Raw genomic sequence first — 12,821 nt, 5'->3', positions numbered from 1 at the left:
TTTTTTTTGCTCTTTCGTTCTTCTAGGTCCTTGTTAAATGTTTCTTGTATTTTCTCCATTCTATTTCCAAGATTTTGGAACATCTTTACTATCATTACTCTGAATTCTTTCCCAGGTAGACTGCCTATTTCCTCTTCATCTGTTTGGTCTGGTTGGTTTTTACTTTGCTGCTTCATCTGCTGTTTCTCTGTCTTCTCATTTTGCTTAACTTACTGTGTTTGGGGTCTCCCTTTCGCAGGTTGCAGGTTTGTAGTTCCCATTGTTTTTTGTGTCTGCTCTCAGTGGCTAAGGTTGGTTCAGTGGGTTGTGTAGGCTTCCTGGTGGACGGGACTGGCGCCTGTGTTCTGGTGGATGAGGCTGGATCTTGTCTTTGTGCTGGGCAGGACCGCATCTGGTGGTTTGTTGAGGGGTGTCTGTGGCCTTATGATTTTAGGCAACCTCTCTGCTAATGGGTGAGGTTATGTTCCTGTCTTGCTAGTTGTTTGCCATAGGGTGTCCGGCACTGTTTGTTGCTGGTGGTTGAGTGGCGCTGGGTCTCAGCATTGAGAGGGACATCTCTGGGAGAGTTTTCACTGTTTAATATTACATGTAGCGGGAGGTCTCTAGTGGACCAATGTCCTGAACTCGGCTCTCCCACCTCAGAGGCACAGGCCTGACCCCCAGCCGGAGCACCAAGACCCTGTCAGCCACACGGGTTTTGGGAAGTCTGAGGTCTTCTGCCAGTGTTCAGTAGGTGTTTTGCAGGAGTTGTTCCACATGTAGATGTATATCTGATGTGTTTGTGGGGAGGAAGATGATCTCTACGTCTCACTCCTCCACCATCTTGAAGGTCTCCTCATAAATACATTTTATATTTGAATATTATTAATTATATCCTCTTTCCTCTTATAACATTCATTGGGTGAAAAATGTTTACTACTGTGTATAATAAGTCCGTCACTCAAGGTATAAAAATAAAATAGCAAACCTTAAAATAAGCACTAACCAGAGGCTAGGGTCAGATAATATCAGGCGTGTGTTTCAATATTAAACTTTTTATATACTTTCCATTCCCTCTTTAGGTTAATTTCATGAAAAGTTATGTTTCTGAAGAAAGAGTTGGTGTGTCTATTTTAAGCAATTGTGATGTCATCCCCTTGCCCGTAGTTTGTTAAATGCAATGAGATATTTTGGGCAGTTCCAATTAAGACAATAGAAATTTAAACTTAATAGATCTTTTTGACCACACATATTTCTAAAAGAGTTTTTTGGAGAGTAACTACTCATCTGGCTACCAAGATTAAATGACTGTCCTTTGCATTCGCATTACAGGTACCTCACTAACTCTCACAGTAGACAGGTGTCCATCACCTAGATTGGTAGTTTAATATTTGCCATGGAAACCTATCATATTATAAGTTTCCACTGTGACTACATGTGGAGGATATGACTAAAGATGCTTTATAAAACATCATCTGAGTCACTGAGAGCCCTCAGGAATTCTTTACTTCTCAAAAGGTCTTTCTCTTGAAACAATGTTTTATACATATGAATATAACATTTCTCCTATTGTTCAGAAAGAATAGTGACTCTACTCATTCTTTTTTCTGTCTCTGAATAACAAATATTGGTTTAAAAAATGTTATTCAATACAAAATGACATCTGTCAAATTTTATTAGACACAGATACATTAACCAAAAGGAAATTAATTCCTTTTTAAAAGTGCCACATATATTGAAGTGAAAAACAAATATTTGTGCTATTTTAAGACACAGTCTAACAAATTTACTGTTTTAAAGTGCTTTTAAATACTTTTGCCTTCTTCACTCTTACATAAAGGAAATTTAACCATACTTACTATTTATCAAAATAGGAGACTACACCAGTCAATGAGAATGGAGACTGTCAACTTGGGTGTTACCAGCACTCTCTGGCTTCCCATCTTCTCCTCAGCCAATCGCCAGTAGATTTAGGCTTCCACAAAAAAACTGAACCTCCTCTGGCACAGATCAACCACAGTGAAAATTCCAGTGGTCAATTCTGTCCTCAGCTCACTGGGTCTCTACTTAAAACTGAGAAGCATTTTGGTTATGCTCAACTCCTAGCTTCTTCAATGTTCGAGGTTCCTATAATTATCTTTTCAGGCTAAATAAAAGAATATATCAGATTGAAATCTCCCCCACAGGGAGCTATTCATTAGACAAATCGTTTTAGCAGGGAGACACAAAAAGGTTCATATAATCTATTTGCAGATTCAAAGAAATTCCAGCTACCAAGAAACTTTAGTTTACATTAAGGTTCACTTAAGAAAAATGTGACAATACTCTGTGGCCATTATTCAGTTAAACCAAATCCTTAGAATCCTCAACCAGACACAGGCAATTTGGAGATCAATCCACAGACTGCATATGGCAGAACCATCTATATACTTATACTTTAGAAGAAAAAAGTATCTTTAAAATATTTTAGCAAGTCTATCATCTCTTGAAAATCACTAGCTTCACTAACAAAACTAATTTTTTGCATTATTATAGTACTTTATAAAGTCTGTGTTTTGATTGATAAATTGCCAGGACAACCACGTGTAGGTTCTTTCAGAGTGTGGGATTCCTCATTCCACAGAAAATGCATGGAATTGGAGGCTGTGATAGGACAAGTGATCCATCCCTAGGGTTAAAGTAACCACTGCAGAGTATCACATTGTCAGTGCTTTAGAATTTTCTAGCCAATTAACGATACTGTAACAACCTTTCCTTTGCATCTGACACTGCGGACCATTTGCTTCTTGAAGCGCTCTCTCTTTGGGATCCTAGATTCTAACCTGAGAATTTCAGTTTTTGTTTTGCAATTTCATCTCTGTCTTCCTGAATTATTTCTCCTTTTTCAACTTTTAAAATATCCCTGACTCCCCTCATTCTACCCTCAGCATACAGTTTTTCTCTCAACAATCCTTCCTTCAATTATCTCCTCCCCTTTCATAGATGTTTTGTTTTCAGAGTCCTGAAATTTCATCTGCTGGATATATAAGACGTTCAAATTCAACATCCTTCCTAATACAATAATCATGTCCCACCAAAACAGCTATGATAAGTGACCATGCTATAACTTCAAGGAAGTTAGCAAGTTATGCAGCTGTTTACTTAGTACCAACCCATCTTAAGCACAACTTACCACTATAAAAGTCAATCTAATGGCATTTTTTAATTTTAGTAAGACCAACAATTGTAATACTAAATGGAAGCAACTGCTTCTGAAATAACAGCTCTCTTAGTTCTTCTGAAGATATCAAGGGAGAAGTGTTATTCCATTGTTACAGAGAATTGTTCCAAATCTCCTGTTTTTCTTCCCCCTAAAATAAATATAATGGGGATTTGATTCTGATAACAATGAACTTGGTGTTTCATATCTTTTGTATTTATTAAAGTCTTAATTGCAGATTTAATATTCTAGCATTTATAAAATATATTTTAAGAATCTAATACAGGGCTTCCCTGGTGGCACAGTGGTTGAGAATCTGCCTGCCAATGCAGGGGACATGGGTTCGAGTCCTGGTCTGGGAAGATCCCACATGCCGCGGAGCAACTGGGCCCACGAGCCACAACTACTGAGCCTGCGCGTCTGGAGCCTGTGCTCCGCAACAAGAGAGGCCGCGACAATGAGAGGCCCACGCACCGTGATGAAGAGTGGCCCCCGCTTGCCACAACTAGAGAAAGCCCTCGCATAGAAACGAAGACCCAACACAGCCAAAAATAAATTAATTAATTAATTTTAGAAAAAGAATCTAATACAAGTATAAAGCATTCTGTGTTTTAGTGGGAAATATTTTAAATTAGTCATTACATTGACTGATGTGTTTCTTTTTCGCCTTATTATGATATGCATGGTTACAAACTTGTCAGAAAAGCTAAAGAGGTACCACGCGTCCTAGCTGTCATCATTTTTCAGCAATCATTATATATTAATTATGCAAATTTAAAAGCATGGAGACCACTAAAATATCATTCACCTAACACACAAGTTCACTGAAACCCAAGATTATATTCTGAGAGTGATGACTCTACACAGTGACTCTTCCTTGAGAGGAACAGATGTTGACTTGGTGTTCGTGGCAGTGCTACATTAGACAACTCACACTGAAATTACACCCTTAGATGGAAAGTAAATTATTTGAGGATATTAGGTTCTGATATGTAGTATGTTTCAACCATAATATAAATTTTGAAAATTGCACTTTTTTCTTCTAATTACACACAGATTAGGTCACTAACCAGTTACATGAGTGAAGTTAGTATGAAATGAATATTTTTCAAGATCATTTCATAGTGATAAATTTGAGAATTCACAATTGTTGAGAATTCACTCTACTATGAAATTAGTTCTAAAAAGCAAACTGGCACAAGTCTAAAGTACTGTTTACTTCTGTTGCTAGTGAATATGACATTTTGGATATTACATGGGAATGCTATTGACCATAATTATTTCAATTTATTTTTCTCATCTCATGTTTTGATTGAATACACCATTTTTTAGGGCTGTTTTTCACTCTGGAGGATTCTTTTCATAAAAGTACAGGAAATGCAGCATTCTAACACTTTCACACAGAACCCAACACCAAAAGTTGCTAGCATTTCAAATTTTACCAACTATTTCCAAGTACGTGCATTAAAATAATTTATTGAAGGTGACTGCTAGAGTTATGAGCATGGTGGTTTCATGCTACACAAATTTTAAATATTAAATATTTTTCATACTTGTTAAACTATATTGACTAAAATTAGCTTACATTCCAGAGTGATACAAGATTGGCATATTACAGGAGTCTCCCCTTATCCATGGTTTTGCTTTCTGAGGATTAAGTTACCTGTGGTCAACCAAGGTCCAAAGTAGTAAATGGAAAACCTGCATAAACAACACAGAAGTTTTAAATCTCCTGATGTTTTGAGTGGTGTGATGAAATCCTGCTCCACTGCACCCAGGACGTGAATCACCGCTTTGTCCAGAGCATCCTGCCCGTTAGCCACTTAGTATCCATCTCAGTTATCAGATCTACTGACATCACAGTATCACAGTGCTTGTGTTCAAATGATGCTTATTTTACTTAATAATGGCCCTCGAATGCAAGAGTAGTGATGCTGTCAATTTGGATACATCAAACAGCAGCCATAAAGTGTTTCCTTTAAGTGAAAAGGTAAAGTTCTCAACTCATCAGAAAAGGAAATAAATCTCATGCTGAGGTTGCTAAAATCTATGGTAAGAACAAATATCCTATCTGCAAAATTGTGAAAAGGAAAAAGAAAATTATGCTAATTTTGCTGTCCCACCTCAAACTGGAAAAATTGGGGCCACAGTATGTGCATGATTAAATTTGTACAATAAGATATTTTGAGAGCGAGAGAGATCACATTGACATAACTTTTACTACAGTGTATTATGATAATTGTTCTATTTTATTATTAGTTATTGGTATTAATCTCTTACTATGTCAAATTTATAAATTAAACTTTATGGCAGGTATTTATGTACAGGAAGAAACATAATATTTAATAGATATAGGGTCCAGTACTATCCAAGGTTTCAGGCATCCACTGGGGCATCTTGAAATGTTATCCCCCATTGATAAGGGGGGTTACTCTTGTTTAAATAAAGGTGAACACATCGATCTATTTATCTATATCTATCTTAAAAATTAATTGTTATTAACATTATCCATTAACATAATGTTTAAATTATTGAACTCTCAGCAATTTGCTCATTCAATAAATATGTATTCAATTACCCTCTATAGGTGCTGGGGTAACAGGCAGTGAACAGAGGAGCTGGATTCCTTGCCCCCATCTAGTTTATATTCTAGGGGAGGTACTCTTCATGTAGTGACTGTGGCTATTAAGGCAGGGTTAGGAAGCTGAGAGCCAGTAGAATGGGTGTATATCTGTGCATTGGACAAAACTGATCATTATAACTGACTGCTGCTCATCTGCTTAGTTGCTTTGTCTAGTGCGATAGCTCTCAAATTTGAGCATGCATTAAACTTGACCAGACTGATTATTACAAAACAGTTTTTGGTGCTTCACCCCCAGAGTTTATGACTAGTAGGTCTGCGGCTAGAAATTTGAGTTCTAACAAGTTCCCATGTGATGCTAATGCTGCTGTTCTAGGACCACCATCATAACTGCTCTTTGGTATTTAAGGAAGTGACATGTCTAACACTATTTTCCATTGTGTATGAGAGCCATAAGTATAAAATCAATAATTGTATGTCACCATACTCTCATGTAAACAATATCACGATGTTTATTGTACAATTTCAAAAAAGAAAATGTATTATTCTTCCTACAGGCCATATTTCCCTCTACATGAGATAATCAAAATTATAGGTGCACACCACTCATCTCTTCAGTTTTCTATCTGCTGCTGGCATATGATTATCTCTGCACAAAAAGAGATAGACTTGGGAATGAATACTTTCTTACAAATATAGCCATAATAAACCTATCTGAGCTCTCAATTTGGAGATGTCTGTTCTTAATATTCCTTTGGTTTTCTTCTGCACACTGATTGCCATTTACTTAGTGGAAATGTCGAGCCAGTTGGCAAAAAACAAAACAAAAAACAAAAAACCCCGATGATTTATATATTTAGATAGCATGGTACATTTCTGAAACATGCCTAGGCAACCTATTGTACACAACTTCAAATTCAACAGATACAATAAACAACCTCTAAGGCCAAAGCTGTATGCAAAATAACAGCCTGATAAATGATTATGGCAATTTAGAAAACCCTCAGTCATGGCTGGAATTAATATTCAGCTCAGATTCTTAGTTCTTACTTAGGAAATGTACAGATGACAAGCTAAACATTTTCCTAATTTATGATCATAATTACATCACACAAAGGACATACAGTACAATAATGGGATCAGTGAGATGATATTTCAGAATCTCAAATTTAGTCCCATGCAGTTTTACTGAGTTTTTAGAAAACACTCTTTGTACACCATTAGCTATTTTCGGAAGACACATTCAACAACACATAAAAAATCCTATTATATTATGTATACAAAATGTATTTATTGTGTCAGAAAATGATAGGCAATGTAATTCTTCACTAATTATCTTTCTGTCGTGAAGGGCATCTGAGCTAATCAAGAGAGCAAAGTGCAAAAATTATGCATTTCCTCTAGAAACTAGTCAAGAAAAGTATTCACTAATGATCTAAATAAACTCAGTAGATGTTCTATACTGATAACATTGTTCAGTTAATTTAAACAATTTCCATTTCATTGTGGTTAATATTAACAGCTGATATTTACTGAGTGTTTAGTACATGCCATGCCATGTGTGGTGATTCTACATTTCAACAAACTTTTTATTTCAAGAAGTAGAGAAATACATACATAATTTTAGGCCCTTGCTATACAACTGATTTCAAAAGTCTTGTATAAATTTATACAATCACTAATAATGTATAAATATACGAATTTTTGCACATTCCTTTCTATATTAGAAATTATGTATATAGATTTTTCTTACCTTCCAGTATGTGTTCTCATACGTTTTGTGGAAGAAGAAAATTCTTAGGTAATCTGTTAATATTGTTTCAGTGAAATAGCTAACCTGTATTCCTATCTTAATTAGTATATACACCCAAGCAATTTTGTGAGTAACCCCAGAGGTGTCATTTTTATAAAGAAATACCTTTAAAATACTGAATGTAACTAAACTACTGAACACTGAAAATTATAAATATACAGTGCTAAATATATTATCTAGACATATGATAGGCTAAATTTGTCCACTAAATTAGAGGAATTTTAGAACAGTAATGTTTGCTATTTGTTTAAAAAGTAAACACAAAATAGAAATAATTTTTTTCAATGATGATTTTAACTTTCTTTAGTATATACTTGTATTTCCCAATTTTTTTACAATACATATATATTTAATTTATAGTCAGAAAACACTTAGGCATGTAAAGCTTATTCACTGGAACCAATGAGCTGGAGATAACTGAGTAAACATCTACTCCAGTGATCAATCTTTTCTGCGATCATTTATTTCTTTCAAATAAAATATTTCTTGGAACTCAAAATGAATAAAAGCAATGAACAGGTCCCTCCAGCATTGCATATTTCTGTGGTTTGTGAAAAACATTTCCTTACTTATAGAGCCTCTAAACATTTCTGCATTCTTACAAATACCACTGAGCTCCCTATCCAAACATGCTTTCCAGGCCTCCTGATTTCTTGGTCAGGCTACTGTCCCATCAATTCAATATGTGAAGGCATCATATTCTAAATTAAGAAATTAAAAAAGAGTAGCTTTATTTTATATGACACTTTTTGTCTCCTCCAAGAAACATATAAGGTGTTGAGGCCAGGTATGAGGAAGAATCATAGTCTCTCCTAGGAGCAGAACGTGTTGAAGGCAATCTATTCAACTGCTCCCTCACCACTCACAGTGGGAGCAAGAGTCACCCCGCGTCCCCATACTATTCACAGGAGCCAAGTGTAACTCAATTCATCACAATGATACATACTTGCACGTATTAGCAGTATGCAAAATCAACCCACTTGGAAACCAGGGGATGCAATTTGCTAAAGTTAAATATAAAACCTAAGACTTCTAAATAAGCATAAATGTTTCAAGATTTTATCACTTTATATTTATCTCAAAATCATATTTTTTACTTTAAGCAAAAAAATTAAATTTAAATAGAGCCAATTGTCTTTTTTTTTTTTTTTTGGCTTGGTCTAATTGCACAAGACACTTAAGAAAGCATTAAATTAGTATATAGGTGGTCACAGTTTTAGTCTTTGGTCTCAAGATTCTTTAAGTAAAAAATCTGTATTAAATGATTCGAGAGGTATTTTTTCATTTAAGTATATGCTAGCAGACATATATTAATAAATTAAATTTCTCTAAAATATATAAGAATTAAAAGAACTCATAACAACTACTTCTTAACTGGAAACGTTTTTCATATTTTCTTTGTATTTCCACAATCCATTGTGGAGGTTCTTCTTCTTTGTTTCTGAATTTTGCATATTCTATCAACCTCACTTATTTACATGACATTTCAATTGTAATGAAATTACTCTTTGCATGTGGGGTATCAAGTTTGCCGATGAAAACAGCATGGAACATAATAGCCTCCCATTTGTGCTGTGAGACATAGCTGCTGTCTAATGATACCACTGTGAGAACTAGTGTTTCATCACTTATAGGAAGTCACAATGCATGCAAACACAGAGATCGCCCACTGGGGCAAAAAAAGTCTGTGTTGTTTTAGAAATTTCAAGCTCCTTAAAAATAGAAAATATATGATCACATGATACAATTCTTTTTCAAAATTTAGTTCTCCAGCAATCTGAGCTTCTGGACTAATTAGCATGTTCTGTGAATATTCAGAACTATGAAAGAGCAGCCTGCAATAATGCATTATATATACCAGAAATTTGTTTAGAAATCCATTTATGTAGAGACAGGCTTTCCAGAATTATTTTCCAAAATATATGCATGACCTCAAAATTGTCCTCCCAACATTTTTTCGGCAAAATATATGATAAAAAAATAAATAAAATACCACTCTTTTCACCTTCCACTTCTAAAGGTGTACTAATTTGTATGGTAAAACAACTCAGACTTTGTAAACCAAGAATTAGTAAACTATCTACTTGAGATATGCTAAAACATACACAAACAGACTTATGGAACACATGGAAATCTGAACAGGACTTTCTGTATGCATTAGGGACAGAAGGATAAGGAAACACTCAAAAATGTTTGCTTTATTCTGTAAGAAACAGGAGAAAAGAAACTCTGACTGGAATAAAATGGTCATGGCAATGGGAAGGGGGAAGCTGGGCTGATCTCTGGGGTCATGGGAAGAAAATAAATGGGATGACCAAGGAGTTGATATGTGATCAATATTTTTTAAAGAAGGTCCTGGCCTCAGCTCTCAATCTCTGAAAAAAAATCCTCTGCCTTTTTTGCTGCCAGTTTCCTGAAATCTTTGTAGCTGTAATGTCTCTATTATCATTCCTGCATCTTAGTAGTGAGAGGTATCACTGTGGGTGTGTGGTTTGGGGAGAGGTAATGGCGACAATTCAGGAAAAAAGCTATTTCTGCCAGGGCTACCTTCAGAGTGAATAATAATGACAATTATACTGTGTGCTGGGGACTATACATTATTAATTTAACTTATATGTGAGCCTCACAGTAACTCCAAGCAATAAGACTCTTGGTATCCCGTGTCACACATGAGGAATCTGAAGCAAAGTGACAGTCACTTGCTGAGGCCAATGAGTCCATTGGCCCCAGAGCCCACATCTTATCCAATAGCACATGCCACCTACGTCATTCCATGGAGGGGTACATGCTCAGCAGACAAATGATTACCTGAAGAGGGATGGAATTGGTACTGAAACATGGGGCAGGAGAAGCATCTCTCTGAAGAAGATTCATGTACTTCTGCTTAGTAAAACAAACAAATAGGTCTTTATGGACTGATTGGGGAATCTGATTTACAATTTAGATTTCCTATGGTTCTTAGTTTGTGATTACCATTTAATCATATGTTAAAAATGTATATATAACCTGTTTTATATAAAAGGCTGCTACTTTCTACAAATGAGTGAAAACGTGAAATATATTTTTTAAAAGAGATATAATATACATGATGTCAAAGCTACAGAAAACTGCTCTATATCTAGAGTAGGTTCAATGTAAATCATGTTAATGAATGATTAGGGGTACATTTATAACATTTTACTGATATAGTTTACATAGTTATTGATATGATACTTGCCTGAAAACAAAATCTGTGTGGAATATCAAATTTTTTGCCATTTTGCCAGAATTTTATGTTAAGATTCATTTCTGTAAAGAAAATACCATAACTTCCAATTTGATGTGGTTTAAAAAATATTTTTCCAAGAGATTTTATATTACATAGAGGTAGCATTTTAGAATAATAAAGTATAATTATGAAAAATAAACTTTATTTCTTAAAAAGGACACACTTTATTAAGTAGGTAGTAGGGTGATATCTGTAAACTTCTTGCACATCTTAAGGCATTTGTTTTTCGTCCTTATTGCTGGTCACAATTCCATAACCACCTTTCACTCAGAGATCAAGAAAGGGCATTGGTATTACACCAGAGGAAATAATTTATGAGTGTTTAAGAGTGTATAACTTACTAATTTGTTCCCTAAATACTAAAATACCATTTTAAAATAATTGCTTTATGTGTTCTCTCTCACTAAATGGTAAGCTCTTCACTGGTCTTCAGAGACTTTCAAAGTTTTCATTCACCTGAACCTAAACTTTCCATAAACATTTAAACTCATAAATAAATCAAGCATGAAGGTAAAGTGAAGAAAGATTCAGAAAACAGATTGTTGGGGAAGCAGTCAGGAAAAGTGTCCTTGTGGGATTTCAAGGAGAGAGGTGTGTACTGAGTGAGAAAGCATTAGAACACTCCCAGTGGAGACAATGGCTGAAGGAGAGAGTTTATGTACCGACAGTCCTTGACTTACAACGGTTCGACTCCACAATTTTTCAACTTTAGAATGCTGTGGAATGGATAGGCATTCAGTAGAAACCATTCTTCCCATTTTGAATTTTGATCTTTTCCCAGGCTAGTGATACACAGTACGATCCTCTCTCCTGGTGCTCCCGGGCAACCACACAATTATGTGGGTGAAGAACTGACACACTTAAACCATTCTGTACCCAGACAATCATTCTGTTTTTCACTTTCACTACAGTATTCAATACATTACATGATATTCAACACTTTAGTACAAAATAGGCTTTGTGTCAGATGATTTTCCCTAACTTCAAGCTAATGTGAGTGTTCCAAGAATGTTTACGGTGGGCTAGGCTAAGCTGTGATGATTGGTAGGTTAGGTTATTAAATACATTTTTCACTTACAATATTTCCAGTCCAGTATTTGAACCTGGGCCCCACACTGAAAGCACCAAGTCCTAACCACTGGACCTGCACGGAATTCCCAGAATAGATTTATTGGAATGGAGGTAAACCCATGGTAGGTGAACGAAGATCTGTAAATTCCCAAAAGAAATGAGCATGAAATGTAAGCAAAAAGCAAGAAGGCATGCAAAAGTTCCATCTTAGGAATTGGGGGAAACAGAGATAAAAATGACAGTAAGATGGTGTGGCATAATAAAAGTAGATATATACTATGTGTACACCTCATGCTAACAATGTAGGGCTTGTCTAAGGGTAGAAAAGAATAAAAATGCATTTCACAAACGATTGGCCTTAACACTTGAGACTTAAACAGGGAGAAATTTCTCTTGCGGGCTTTATTCCTTTATTTCTCTCACTACCTTGTTGAGTTTTTCCAGCAAATCGTTCACTGTTTCCTTCAAAACCCCCAATGTTTCTATCCCTTTCACTCATATCAGGAATGCTAACAATAAATTAAGAATATTAAGCCCTCAAAGATGACCCAAAACCTATGGGATGCAGCAAAAGAAGTTCTAAGAGGGAAGTTTATAGCAATACAATCCTACCTCAACAAACAAGAAACATCTCAAATAAACAACCTAAATTTACACCTAAATCAATAACACTAAAAGCTGGTTCTTTGAGGAGATAAACCAAATTGATAAACCATTAGCCAGACTCAACAAGAAAAAAAGGGAGAAGACTCAAGTCAATAGACTTAGAAATGAAAAAGGAGAAGTAAAAACTGACACTGCAGAAATACAAAGTATCATGAGAGATTACTACAAGCAACTGTATGTCAATAATATGTACAACCTGGAAGAAATGGACAAATTCTTAGAAATGCACAACCGTCCAAGACTG

At 35.4% G+C, this 12,821-nt stretch overlaps 1 protein-coding gene across 1 annotated transcript in view; it reads right to left on the bottom strand.

Moving 5' to 3' along the window:
- Nucleotides 1-12,821, bottom strand: part of DOK6 (docking protein 6) — a gene marked incomplete at its 3' end in the record, with an annotated part of 407,521 nt that overhangs the window by 330,017 nt on the left and 64,683 nt on the right. The gene's annotated exons all lie outside the window — the stretch shown is intronic.

Source organism: Hyperoodon ampullatus (genome assembly GCF_949752795.1).
Source record: "Hyperoodon ampullatus genome assembly, chromosome: 13".
Lineage (NCBI taxonomy): Eukaryota > Metazoa > Chordata > Mammalia > Artiodactyla > Ziphiidae > Hyperoodon > Hyperoodon ampullatus.
This window is presented reverse-complemented; position numbering and strand designations above follow the sequence as displayed.